At 37.0% G+C, this 14,081-nt stretch overlaps 1 long non-coding RNA gene across 1 annotated transcript in view; it reads left to right on the forward strand.

The window, feature by feature from the left end:
* LOC109496461 overlaps positions 1-10,973 on the forward strand; it is a 122,989-nt gene extending 112,016 nt beyond the window's left edge. The window contains exon 5 of the long non-coding RNA XR_002152475.2: positions 10,471-10,973. This is a non-coding gene — a long non-coding RNA (uncharacterized LOC109496461). The remainder of the gene's footprint in view (positions 1-10,470) is intronic.
* The last annotated feature ends 3,108 nt before the right edge of the window (positions 10,974-14,081 follow it).

Genomic DNA, 14,081 nt, shown 5'->3' on the forward strand with positions numbered 1-14,081 from the left:
TTTTATCTATATGATTAATTCTCAATTGGGGTACCACCTTTTTTTAATGTTTATTCATTTTGAGAGAAAGGCGCTAGTGGGGGAGGGACACACACACACACAGAGAGAGAGAGAGAGAGAGAGAGAGAGAGAGAGAGAGAGAGAGAATCCCAAGCAGGCTCCATGCTGTCAGTGCAGAGCTCCATGTGGGACTTGATCCCAAGAACTGTGAACTCATGACTTGAACTGAAATCAAGAGTCAGACACTTAACTAACTGAGCCAGCCAGGCGCCCCATAAGTGCTACCTCTTTGACAGGCACTATGCTTGGTGCTATAGATATAGTAGTGAATGAAACAGAAAAGGTCCCTCCCGTATAGATCTTACATGCTGATGGGAAGTGAATGAGTTTCCTATTACTGCTGTAACAAGTTACCACACACTTAGTGGCTTAAAGCAACACAAACTTATTAAATGATGGAGGTCGGAACTCGGAAGTCTACAATGGGTCCACAGACCTTTGTTCCTTAGGCAGGCTCCTGGGAAGAGTCTATTAAAGGTTGTCTGTACTCTATGGCTTACATACCTTTTTATTTATCTTCAAAGCCAGAAACAGAACACCTTGACTTTCTTTGTCTGCTTCTATCATCACTTCACCTTCTGTCTGACACTCACTAGCCTCCCTATTATGGGTACCCTTGTGATTATAGTGGGGCCACCTAGATAATCCAGGATAATGTCCCCAACTTAGTATCCTTAACTGAATCACATCTGCAAAGTCTCATTTTTTCATGTAAAGTAACATTTACATGTTTGGGGAGCTATACTGAGTATATATCTAAGGGGTAATTGTTCAGTCTGTCACAGAAAGAGGGAGAGGTAGGGAGAGAGGAGAAGAGAGACAGAGGGAAAAAGAGAGGGAGGGAGAGGCGGAAAGGGAGAGACAGGGAGAAAGAGAAAGTAAACGGGTATACAAATATAAAAGATGATTTTAGAGTGTGATTTGTGCTATGAAGGCAATAAGTGGGGTAATAGAGCTACACCACCCAGTGTGGTAGCCACAAGCCACATGAGACTACGGGGTTTTTAAAATGGGGCTAGTGTGACTGAGGGGCTGAATATTGAATTTTATTTCATTTTAAATATTTCAAATTCAGGTAGCCAGAAATGACTAGTGGCTACTATATCAGACAGCACAGCTTTAGGCTTTTTAGAGGACAGAAGAACATGTTTCCTTTCTTTTTAACTTAACACAATTATGTAAAGATTCAGGAAAGCAGTCAGTCCTCATTAACCTTAATAGATGGAATAAGGCTACTCAGGTGAGCAACTAGGTATTTTTTCCTGAATGAGCAAAAGAGACACATTCCCTATTACTAAAGCAATCTTCTAGTTCCAACCGGAGAAAATCCCTTCCATTTAGGGGTTAACATAGGGCACAGTTTATAATACTTAATTTCCTTCTTTATATATACACATGCTTGCCCTGGCTTCGTGGTGAGCTAAGTATATTTCCTCACTGACTGACTTTGTGCTTGGCTCTGTGATTTGTTTTGGCCAATGAAATGTTAACAGCTATGACATAAGCATGGGCTTTAAATTTGCTCACAAGGTTGGGTTTACCCTCTTGTGTTCCTGTGACTGCTATGAGAACAGCCTATCCTGGGTAACCACTGTTCTAAAGAGAATGTGGAGATGTGGGAATAGGCCTGAAACCAAGCTAGAGATAAATCTTGAGGCTGGGGTCCATCCTACCCTAGCTGAACTACAGCCAATCTACAGGTCTGCTTTAGGACACAGAATTTTGCATCTATTCGTTACTTACCATCATTGTAGCAAAGATGACTAATACAAGGTGAAATACAAAGACTTCTCCTTTCTTGGAGGACTTTGCACATTACTGAGGGAGGCTGAATTCTCCAAAATTCTTCTAAACTCCCTCTGGATTTTACATTTAACATGGGGGAGACCAGACAGGGATTATTTGCTTTCAAGGCGGTTTCTTTTAGTAGTTTTAAGAATAGGGAGACCTTCAAAGTCTAAAGATTTGTGTAACCGAAATTGCACAGCCCAGTGAGCAAAGCAGCTAAGCGGAACTCTTCACTTTAACAAGGTCTATTTTTGGCTTTAATGACGCAACTTTGTCCTTCCTGAACCCACCATCTTTCAAGCTTTGTTACCAGGAAAGCAAGGAAAATACCACTAGCTAGCCTTCCTTCTAAAGTAAGTGTGATGAAAAACAAAATTGGCAAAGACTTTTAGAAGCCAATAGTAATTTAAATATATGGCTTTTCTTTAGGTAACCAGAGTTACTAAAAGTACACCTGGCAATACCTGTCAAATGGACATTCTCTTCTTAGTGACTGAGTGGAAGTTTAGCCACCTCTCCTGTTGTTTCTCTGCATGGTCAAAGTTGAGTGAATTTTTCTCCGTGTGATTTTTTGTTGCCTCCTGAGCATTAATGATGCTGGAATAGTATTGTACTTTCCCCCCAGGTGCATCGATTTTCCTGCTTGAATTGATGTAGTCCCACAAAGAGAACACCTCACTGTTATTATCCTTTTGGATGCTCTATTCATTGGCTCAGCTATTCTACTCAGCTTAATCAAAAGTAGGCTGTGTCTATGGAAGAAAATACAGCTTTACAGATGTGGGAAACTTCCTGAGCTTGATGCATGAGAACAGGCATCTACTCAAAGATTAAGGGAATGAGATTTCAAAAATTTAATGTAGCAAGTGATGAAAATATTAATGGAACAGCAAACTAGAGAATGCAAGATTTAGAACTATACTTACAGGAAAAAAAATCACTTCCTATATATCTGGATCTGGCAAAAGAGACCAAAAAAATTATATTCTCCCCATTTTGTGCTGTGTGTCCAGAAAATTCTCCCCCAGGCCAAAGGTCAGCCATGCTATCACAGTCCTTTGGGTACAGGACAAATGGAGAAATTATTTTCCCTGAGACTTCAGCAGGGCTGAAATCAACAAGGATGAATACCTGAGTTAAATAGGAAGTTGAGTCTAGTACCCCAGAGAGGTCAAATCAAAGGATATGGTTAAAGCTAAAAGGTAAGATGTTGATCACGGTAGGGATTTGGTGCCAGAGAGAAGAGAAATCCACTTCAAGAAAGCGGGGCATTACCTCAGGTAATTCTTGGAATAAGCCCTATTGTCAGGGGCTGGAACCTGTTGCCTGTAGGAGTGTATTAGCAGAAGGAGTCAGCTATCAGGGACAGAAATGGGACATTTTCTCCCAGTCTGTGTCTCCCACAAGACTGTGAGTTCCCTGAGAAAGTTCTTTTTGTTTAGTTTTTTTTTGAGAGAGAGAGCAAGAGAGGGCACAAGTGAGTGAGGGGAAGAGAGAGAAAGAATCCCAAGAGGGGCAGAAAGGAGGGAGGGAGAGAAAGAAGCGGGGCTCACACTCACCAAAGGGGGCTCAATCTCACCGGCTGTAGGACTCCAGCTCAACAACCATGAGATCATGACCTGAGCCAAAGTCAGATGTTTAACGACTGAGCCACCCAACCCCCTCCCTAAGAAAGTTCTTATCTAATTCCTTCTTATTCCTCTAGTGATTATCATAAATGGAACAACAATCCAGATTAAGCAGATACACAATATTTCTGTTAATGTCACTATTCAAGTAAGTCAAGTTATACAAAGGTCCCAGTGAATAGACTTTCATTTATATAATAAGTTGCAATTTGTGTAATGGAAGAACAGAAAAGACAAAATTAAAAAGGTAAAATATAGTTTTCAAAAGAAAAAAAGCTGGCTATAGGGTTTTCAAAAGAAAAAAAGCAGACCTACGGCATGCTTTCAAAAGGCTACAGCGATGTCTGGAGTTAGTAAAAATCGTGGTTCCTACTGCTGTGAAAAGAAGATGGACTTGAAATGTACCCTTTAGGTTCTTTTTAGAGAAAAGCACTTTGAAAAGAGAAAACACTGTATAAGTGCCAAGTCTTATTATGATTGTCACTTCCATGAATCCCTCCAAGCCACAGAAAAAAACATGTTCATAAAAGAAGTGCCTTGGAGATGGGCTGGTGAGGAAAGTTCATTTGAGAGATTCCATGCACAAGCTGCCTGCATTTAGTGCCATCTCCCTCAAGTCCCAAATTACTACTGTCACCACTGTGTGCAGAAAAACTTTCAGGTAAATAAAGAGCACAGTGGGAGGAAAATGTTAAATGCTTATACAGTGGTCTAATGCTAACAATCCCAGAGCATTATTTACATTCATGGTAAATCACAGTGTGAAAATAACAATATACATTCCTGTGACTGACCAGTGTCACCCAGTCACCATGGAACATTGGCTTTTTTTATTTTTCCCTACAATTGCAGAAAAGCCTGAAATAAATCTTCCACACATGAATGTCAGGTCTATTTGGCCTCCAGCTTTTCCAGAACGGCTCAAGCTCTCATGCTCATATTCATCTATACATTCTTGATATGTTTATACAGACCTACATCTAGAGTAGTAGTTGGCACATGACAGCCTATGGCCCAAAGGTAGTACCAAATGCCCAAATGTCCGCTCCTGTTTTTTATGTCCCATGGGCTAAGACTGGTTTTTACATTTTTAAATGGTTAAAAAACTGTCCAAAAGAATATTTCATGACAAGTGAAAAAATTCTATGAAATTTAAATGTTGATGTTTTCATAAAAGTTTTATTACCTGTGATTACAGCTGCATTTAGTATATGAAGAGAAAAACAAACTTGTCTTATTTATTGTGAGTAACTACAGATACTTAAGCATAAGAACTGGGGACAAAGATAGAACTAAATGTATAAAATTCCACGTATCCAAATTCCTAAGTATATATCCTTAGGCAAAGTCTTTACCTTTGTTTGTAGTGTGGGAATTCTGGAATCCAGAGTTACTATGAGGATTGTGAGACGAAACATGTATCATTCTTTTGTTTAGCACCTAGCATATAGGAAGCACTCAATAAGTGTCATTTAAGCCTATGTGTATCATGCAAAGACTGACAAGAATTTCAACTTCTGGCAATGCAACAAGTTTCTCAATGAGAACAACTAGAAAATCTGAACAAAATATTAAAACCCTCTATTTGAAGGTATAGGGGGGCTATCAAGGTAAAGACATTAGATTAGTGGCATTAAGATCCTACAGAGAAGAAAAGTCAGAGAAGGAGCCTGGCATTTGGCACTGCTTTTCATCTCAATGGGTCTGTCAATTCCAAAAACAGTGGCTGAGAGGCTAATAAGTAGGGCAGAGATTTCAATAGACTTAGAGACATCCTGGGATGAAAATTTAAGTCAAGGACCACCAAGGGGGAGGAGTCTTAATGTATACTTTGAGATTTCTGGTAGAATTCTAAAGACACCTAAATTTAGAAAGCAAATATTAACTGATGGAAAGAAAGAGACAGCAATATATTAATAGCAGGGAACTTTAAGGCCCTACTTGCATCAATGGATACATCATCCAGACAGAAAATCAATAAGGAAACACTGGACTTAAATGACACGTTAGACCAAATGGACTTAACAGATTTATACAGAACATTCCTTTCAGAAGCACTAGAATACACATTCTTGTCAAGTGCACAGGGAAAATTCTTGAGTATAGGTCATATGTTAGGCCACAGAGCAAGTCTTAATAAATTTAAGAGAATTAAAATAGTACCAAGCATCCTCTCTATAACGGTATGAACTAAGAAATCAATTAAGAGAGGAAAACTGATACTTACATGGAAATGGAACAACAAATGGGTAAATGAAGCAGTCAACAGAGAAATGAAAAAAATTAAATGGAACAAAAGCACTTCTAAGAGGGAAGTTAATAGCACTAAATGCCTACCTCAAGAAACAAGAAAAATCTCAAGCAACCTAACTTTACACCTCAAGAAACTGGAAAAATAAGAACAAATGAAGCCCAAAGTTAGTAGAGGGAAGGAAGTAACAAAGATCAGAGCATACACGTGCGTGCACACACACACGAAAAAGAAACTAGATCAAAGAAACCAAGGGCTGGTTCTGTGATAAGATAAAACAAAATTGGCAAACCTTTAGCTACACTCACCAGGAAAAAAAAGAAGAGTCAAATAATTAAAATCAGAAAAGTTAACGAGACATTACAACTGATACCACAGAAATACAAATGAGCAGGAGACTACAATGAACAATTATGCACCAACAAATTAGCAACCTAGAAGAAACACATACATTCATAAAAATATATAACCTTCTAAGACTGAATCATGAAGTAATCGAAAATCTAAAACAAATAAATAATAAGGAAATTGAATCAGCAACCAAAAACCTTCCACCAAACTAAAGTTCAGGAATAGATGGCTTCGTGGATGAATTATACCAAATGTTCAAAGACTTAATACCATTCCTTCTCAAACTCTTTAAGGAAAATAAAAAAGGAGGAAACTCATTCTACAAAGCCAGCACTACTCTGATACCACAATCAAAGACATCACAAAGAAAAAAACTGTAGGTCAGTATCCCTGATGCATAAAGATGCAAAAATCCTCAGCAAAATATCTGCAAGCTGAATTCAACAATATATTAAAAGAATCATATGCCATGATCATGTGAGATTTTTTTCTGGGGATGCAAGGATGGTTCAACATCCACAAATCAGTAAATGTGATACACCACATTAACAAAATGAAGGAGGGGTGCCTGGGTGGCTCAGTGGGTTAAGCGTCTGACTTCAGCTCAGGTCTCTGTCTTTAGGCTCTCGGTGGTCAAAGCAGAGCCTGCTTTGGATCCTTGGTCTCCCTCTGCTCCTCCCCTGCTTGCACTCATTCCTTCTCTCTCTCAAAACTAAATAAACTTAAAAAAAAGACTATAAAAATGAAGGATAAAAATCATACAACCATCTCAGTAGATGCAGAAAAAACAGTTGACAAAGTTCAAAATCCATTATGGATTTAATAACTCTAAAAAAGTGGGAATAGAGGGACTGTACCTTATAATAAATGCCATATATAACAAGCTCATGGCTAATGTATATTCAACAGGGAAAAGCTGAAAGATTTTCCTTTGAGACCAAGAACAAGATGAGAATGCCCATTCTCACATATTTTACTTAAAAATAGTATTGGAAGTCCTAGCCAGAGTAATTAGGCAAGAAAAAGAAATAAAAGGCATTAAAATTGGAAAGGAAGAGGTAAACTGTCACTCTTGGCAAATGATGACATTATAGAGAGAAGGCACTAAAGATCCCACCAAAAGACTGTTAGAACTAATAAATTCATACAATTGGAGGATACAAATCAATATACAAAAATGTGTTGTGTTTGTATACACTAAAAACAAGCAGAAAGAGAAACTAAGAAGACAATTCCATTCATCACTGCATAAATGAATACAATACCCAGAAAAAAATGTAGCCTAGGAAGTTAAAGACCTATACACCGAAAACTGTAAGACACTGATGGAAAAAACTGAAGAAGACACAAATAAATAGAAATATCTATGCTCATGGACTAGAAGAATTAATATTGTTAAAATGTCCATATTACCCAAAGTAATCTACAGATTCAGTGTAATCCTGAACAAAATTCCAATGGCACTTATCACAGAAATAAAACCATCCTAAAATTTGTATGGAACCACAGTAGACTCCCCCATAGCCAAAGCAATCTTGAGAGAGAGGAACAAAGCTGGATGCATTCACACTCCCTGATTTCATTCTATATCACGAAGCTATAGTAATCAAAATAGTATGGTATTGGCATAAAGACAGACACAGAAATCAATGGAGCAGAATGGAAAGCTTAGAAAAAAACCCATACATATTTGATCAATCACTTTATGACAAAGGAGCCAAGAATACTCAATGGAGAAAGGACAGACTCTATAATAAATGGTGCTAAGAAAACTGGACAGCCACATGCAAAAGAATGAAATTGGACCACTATCTTACATGACACATAAAAATAAACTCAAAATGGATTAAAGACTTGAAGGTAAAACATGAAACCATAAAGCTTTAAAATTTTTCAAATAATTTTTTAATGTTTATTTTTGACAGAGAGACAGAGTGTGAGTGGGGGAGGGCTGGGGTGGGGGACACAGAATCCAAAGCAGGCTCCAGGCTCCGAGCTGTCAGCACAGAGGGGCTCGAACTCACGAGCTGTGAGATCATGACCTGAGCTGAAGTTGGACACTTGACCTACTGAACCACCCAAGTGCCCCCAAACCATAAAACTTTTAGAAGAAATAGGTGGTAAGCTCCTTGACATTGGTCTTGGTGATTATTTTTGCTTTTGTTGCCGGTTCAAAAAACATTGAACTGAGACTACATCAAACAAAAAAGTTTCTGTACATTAAAGGAAATTACCTACAAAATGAAAAGACAACCTACCTAACGGGAGAAAATGTTTGCCAATCATATATTTCATAAGGGGTTAATGTCCAGAATATAAAAAGAACTGCAGAAACAAAAATCACATTAAAAATGGGTAGAGGATCTGAATAGCCAGTTTGCCAAAGAAGACATATAGATGACCAAGAGGTACATGAAAAGACGCTCAACATCACTAATCATCAGGGAAATTCAAGTCAAAACCACAATGAGATAATACCTCATATCTGTTAGAATGGCTATTATCAAAAAGACAAGAAATAAAAAGTGTGAGGGTTTGGAGAAAAGGGAACCTTTGTGTACTTATGGTGGGAATGTAAATTGGTGCAGATACTATGGAGAAAATTATGCAGGCTGTTCAAAAAATAAAAAATAGAACTACCATAGAATCCAGCAACTTCACTTCTGGGTATTTATCTGAAGAAAATGAAAATGCTTACAATATGGATGGATTTTGAAGGCATTATGCTGAGTGAAATAAGTCAGAGAATAAAACTCTGTATGATCTCACTTATATGTGGACCCTTTATAACAAACTAAACCAAGCTCATAGATACAGAGAACAGATTGGTGGCTGCCAGAGGTGGGGGGTAGGGGTGGGTGAAATGGGTGAAGGAGGTCAAAAGGTACACAGTCCAGATATAAAATAAATCATGGTGATGTTATGTACAGCAGGATAACTATAGTTAATAATAATATACTGCATATTTGCTTGTTAAGAGGGCAGATCTTAAAAGTACTCATAACAAGAAAAAAAGATGACTATGGTGAGGGATGTTAACAGGACTTAACATGGTGATCTTTTAGCAATATATACAAATACCAAGTCATTATGTTATACACTTGAAACTAATAAGATGTTACGTATCTATTATACCTCAAAAGATAACTCTAAAGGATTGCACTTTAAGATTAAGTGTTAATGGACCGTTCGGCTTTTGGAGAGACTAAAGCCTACCTTTGGATAATATCATTTCATGGCCAAATTGTTGTCTGAGATTTCTAGTGCCCTTAAACTACCCACCTGCCTGCAAGGCAAAAGTAAACAGTGTCTTCAGGAAGATCACATCATCCAGAACCTCAACTTATCTCATTTTTTTTTTCATAAAAATTTTCAATAGTTATTTTAAAAATAACCAGCCATGCATAAAGGAAAATCTGTCCCAAAACCAACAGCACAAGCAGACAATAAAACCAGACCCAAAGGAGGGCCGTATAAGGAAGTTATCATTCAGGAATTTTACATATGGTAAACTTGATACCAAATTAATTTCAAACTTTCAGGTTGCAGTTGTTTCTTTCACTATCATAATGCAGCAATAATAGGACTGCCAATTTCTTAGGATATACCTCAAACCAATGAAATACAAAGGAAAAATATGGGTGCTAGTGCACAGCTGTTGTGGAAAAACAGCAAGAAATCACAATAGCAATCAGAACATCTTACATCTAAAAATGGTTCCAAGATAAGTTTAAATATTTATTTAAATAGTCCAGGCCTTTAGGGTGCCTGAGTGGCTCAGTTGGTTGAGTGTCTGACTTTGGCTCAGGTCATGATCTCACAGCTCGTGAGTTTGAGCCCCACATCAGGCTCTGTGCTGACAGCTCACAGCCTGGAGCCTGCTTCACATTCTGTGCCTCCCTCTCTCTCTGCCCCAACCCACTCTCATTCTGTCTCTGTCTCTCTCAAAAATAAACGAACATTAAAAAAAAATTTAAAAAAAAATAGTCCAGGCCTTTGAAAGTGATAAAAGATAAAAGAAGAATTAAAAAAGAAACCCATGAGGTCTGAACATAGACAATAATAGGGATATAAATACACAAAATCCTCAATTTTCATTTGCAAATAAAATATTTGCAAGTGAAGTTTTAACAATTGTAATAAGAAATTTTGAAATTAATTTGGTATCACATTTCCCATATGTGTAAATATATAAATTGGGAATCAAATGACCCATGCTACAGCCTCAGAGAGAAGTGGCCTAACTTATAAAAACAAGTGTACAGATACAACTCTCTAGATCAATGAAATGTAAGTTTTTTTCTATGAGTCCTCATGAATGGTTTGTTTTTATATTTCATAAGCCAGGCAGATAACTTGTAATGACCCTATCTTGTTCTTTATTTCCTACAGATACCATGATGCAGCACCTAGAAAACTGCCTTTCATTCGCAGCGGCTTAAAAGAAGAAGGTTATAATAATAGCTAACAATAACCTAGTACTTACTATGTACTGGGGACCATGATAGGCATTTTCATGTATCAGAATATTTAATATTTGCAATACACTTAAGTTTCTAACCAAAAAGATTTCAAGATAACAATAGTTAATATGTTAAAGGCATTGAAAAGAAAGACAAAGATATTTGGTTGAGAAATGGACACTAAAAAAAAAAACAACTGAAAGGAAATTATAAAAGTAGAAATAATTAAAATTGAGAGCTCACTGGATTGTTTTAAGTGGAGACTGGATGCAAAAGCATATGGAATTGGTTAACTGGAATATGAATCAGAATAAAAATATCCAGACTTTAATTACGGAGAATGAAAATGGTAGGAATAAACACAAACTTTTGGGATACAATGAAAAACTCTAACTCCGGTAATTAGACTCTCAAAAAGAAAGGAGAGTGAAAATGGGCAGAAATTATTAGCTAGTAGTGGCTGACCATTTCCCAAAACTGGTGAAAGACACCAAGGCATAGACTAAAGTAGTACTATGTATGCCAAACTGGATACCTAGTAAGAAACCCGTATCTAAATACGAAAGTATCAGTGAACAAAACAAAGTACAAATTAAAACAAAATGTCATTATACACTTATTAGAATGGCTAAAATCCAAAACACAGACAACACGAAATACCAGACACAGTATGAAGAAAAAAGAATTCATTATTTAGGAATGTAAAAATGGCATAGTGTGGCAGTTTTTACACAATTAAATATACTATTGCCATATGACCCAATACTCATGATCTTTGGTAATTATTCAAATTAGGTGAGAATTTATGTTCACAATAACCTGCACAAATATAGGTTATTTATTCGTAATTGTTAAAACTTGGAAAAAACTCAATATATCCTTCAATATGTGACTGGAAAAACAAACTCTGGTACAGCCCTACAATGGAATAATACTCAGGACTAAAAAGATATGAGATATCAGGCCATGAAAGCACATGGAGGAAACTTATTTGATATTGATAAGTGAAAGAAGCCAGTATGTAGAGGCTACAGATAATTTGTTTCCAACTATGTGACATTCTGGAAAAGGCATAAATATAGAGACAGTTAAAAGATCAGTGGTTGCAAGGGGTTTGGTGGAAGGGAATGGGGAATAATAGGTGGAAGATAGGGTAATTTTCAGGCAGTGAAACTACAGCTGTATGAAACAATCTAAACAAATAAACCAAAAAAATCTCAATAGGTGCAGAAAAAGCATTTGATAAATCTAACATATATTGCTGATAAGAAAACTCACTGCAAAACATATAAGAAGGAAACTTCCTCAACTTCATAAAAGGCATCTGCAAAAAATCTACAGTGATATATTGATGGCAAAAGCCTGAATATGTTACCGTACACTCAGGAACAAGACAAGGATATGTGCTCTTACCAGTTCTATTCAATACTGTACCAGATGTTATAGCCAGTACCATTAGGCAAGAAAAAGAAATAGAAGGTTTGGAGACTGTAAAGGAGGAAATAAGGAACTGTCTTTATTCACAGAAGATATGGTTACTAATGTAGAACTTATCATGGAATTGATGAAAAATCTACCAGAACTAAAAGTGAGTTTAGCAAGATTGCAGGACACAAGATCAATATACAAAATCAATATTTCTCTATGTATCTATAATAAAAAATCATATATTGTAACAACAATATTACCGATTAAAATAGCATAAAATATGAACTACAAAATATGTCAAATACCTGTGCAATGAAAACTACAAAAGACTGTTGAGAGAAATTATAGAAGACCTAAAGAAACAGATATGTATAACAGCATGGAAGTTTTTTGTATGCCTCGCATCCATGAAATCTAGCCAGACCAACACTAAACCATCCTACACACCTAGAAAACTGACTGGAGGATTAACACAACAATATGCACAACCTGAACCACAGAATTCAGCAGGAATTCACCCCAAAGGAAAAGAATGAAGAAACAACAGCCAGGGATTTAACCAACACAGATACAAGTAAGATGTCTGAACCAGAATTTAGAATCACAATAATAAGAATACTAGCTGGAGTCAAAAATACATTAGAATCCCTTTCTGGAGAGATAAAAGAAGTAAAAAAAATAGAATGAAATTAAAAATGCTATAACTGAGCTGCAATCACGGATGGATGCCATGGCGGCAAGGATGGATGAGGCAGAACAGAGAATCGGCGATATAGAGGACAAACTTATAGAGAATAATGAAGCAGAAAAAAAGAGGGAGATCAAGGCAAAAGAGCACGATTTAAGAATTAGAGAAATCAGTGACTCATTAAAAAGGAACAACATCAGAATCATAGGGGTCCCAGAAGAGGAAGAGAGAGAAAGAGGGGTAGAAGGGTTATGTGAGCAGATCACAGCCGAAAACTTTCCTAACTTGGGGAAAGACACAGACATCAAAATCCAGGAAGCACAGAGGACCCCCATTAGATTCAACAAAAACCGACCATCAGCAAAGCATATCATAGTCAAATTCACAAAATACCGAGGCAAGGAGAGAATCATGAAAGCAGCAAGGGGAAAAAAGTCCCTAACATACAAGGGAAGACAGATCAGGTTTGCACCAGACCTATGCACAGAAACTTGGCAGGCCAGAAGGGAGTGGCGGGATATATTCAGTGTGCTGAATCAGAAAAATATGCAGCCAAGAATTCTTTATCCAGCAAGGCTGTCATTCAAAATAGAAGGAGAGATAAAAATTTCCAGGACAAACAAAAATTAAAGGAGTTTGTGACCACTAAACCAGCCCTGCAAGAAATTTTAAGGGGGAACTCTCTGAGGAGAGAAAAGATGAAATGAATGAATGAATGAATGAATAAACAAATAAATACCCAAAGCAACAAAGATTAGAAAGGACCAGAGAACACCGTCAGAAACTCCAACCCTACAAGCATCATAATGGCAATAAATTCATATCTTTCAGTACTCTAAACGTGAATGGACTCAATGCTCCAATCAAAAGACATAGGGTAACAGAATGGATAAGAAAACAAGATCCATGTATATGCTATTTACAAGAGATGCACGTTAGACCTAAAGACACCTTCAGATTGAAAGTAAGGGGATGGAGAACCATCTATCATGCTAATGGTCAACAAAAGAAAGCTGGAGTAGCCATACTTATATCAGACAATCTAGACTTTAAAATAAAGACTGTATCAAGAGATGCAGAAGGGCATTATATTATAATCAAGGGGTCTATCCACCAAGAAGACCTAACAATTGTTAACATTTATGCACCAAAAGTGGAAGCACCCAAATATATAAATCAATTAATCACAAACATAAAGAAACTCATCAATAGTAATACCATAATAGTAGGAGACTTCAACACCCCACTCACAGCAACGGACCGATCATCTAATCAAAAAATCAACAAGGAAACAATGGCTTTGAATGATACATTGGACCAGATGGGACTTAACAGATATATTCAGAACCTTTCATCCTAAAGCAGCAGAATATACAATCTTCTCTAGTGCACATGGAACATTCTCCAGAATAGACCATATACTG

The sequence above is a fragment of the Felis catus genome, chromosome X (assembly GCF_018350175.1).
Source record: "Felis catus isolate Fca126 chromosome X, F.catus_Fca126_mat1.0, whole genome shotgun sequence".
NCBI lineage: Eukaryota > Metazoa > Chordata > Mammalia > Carnivora > Felidae > Felis > Felis catus.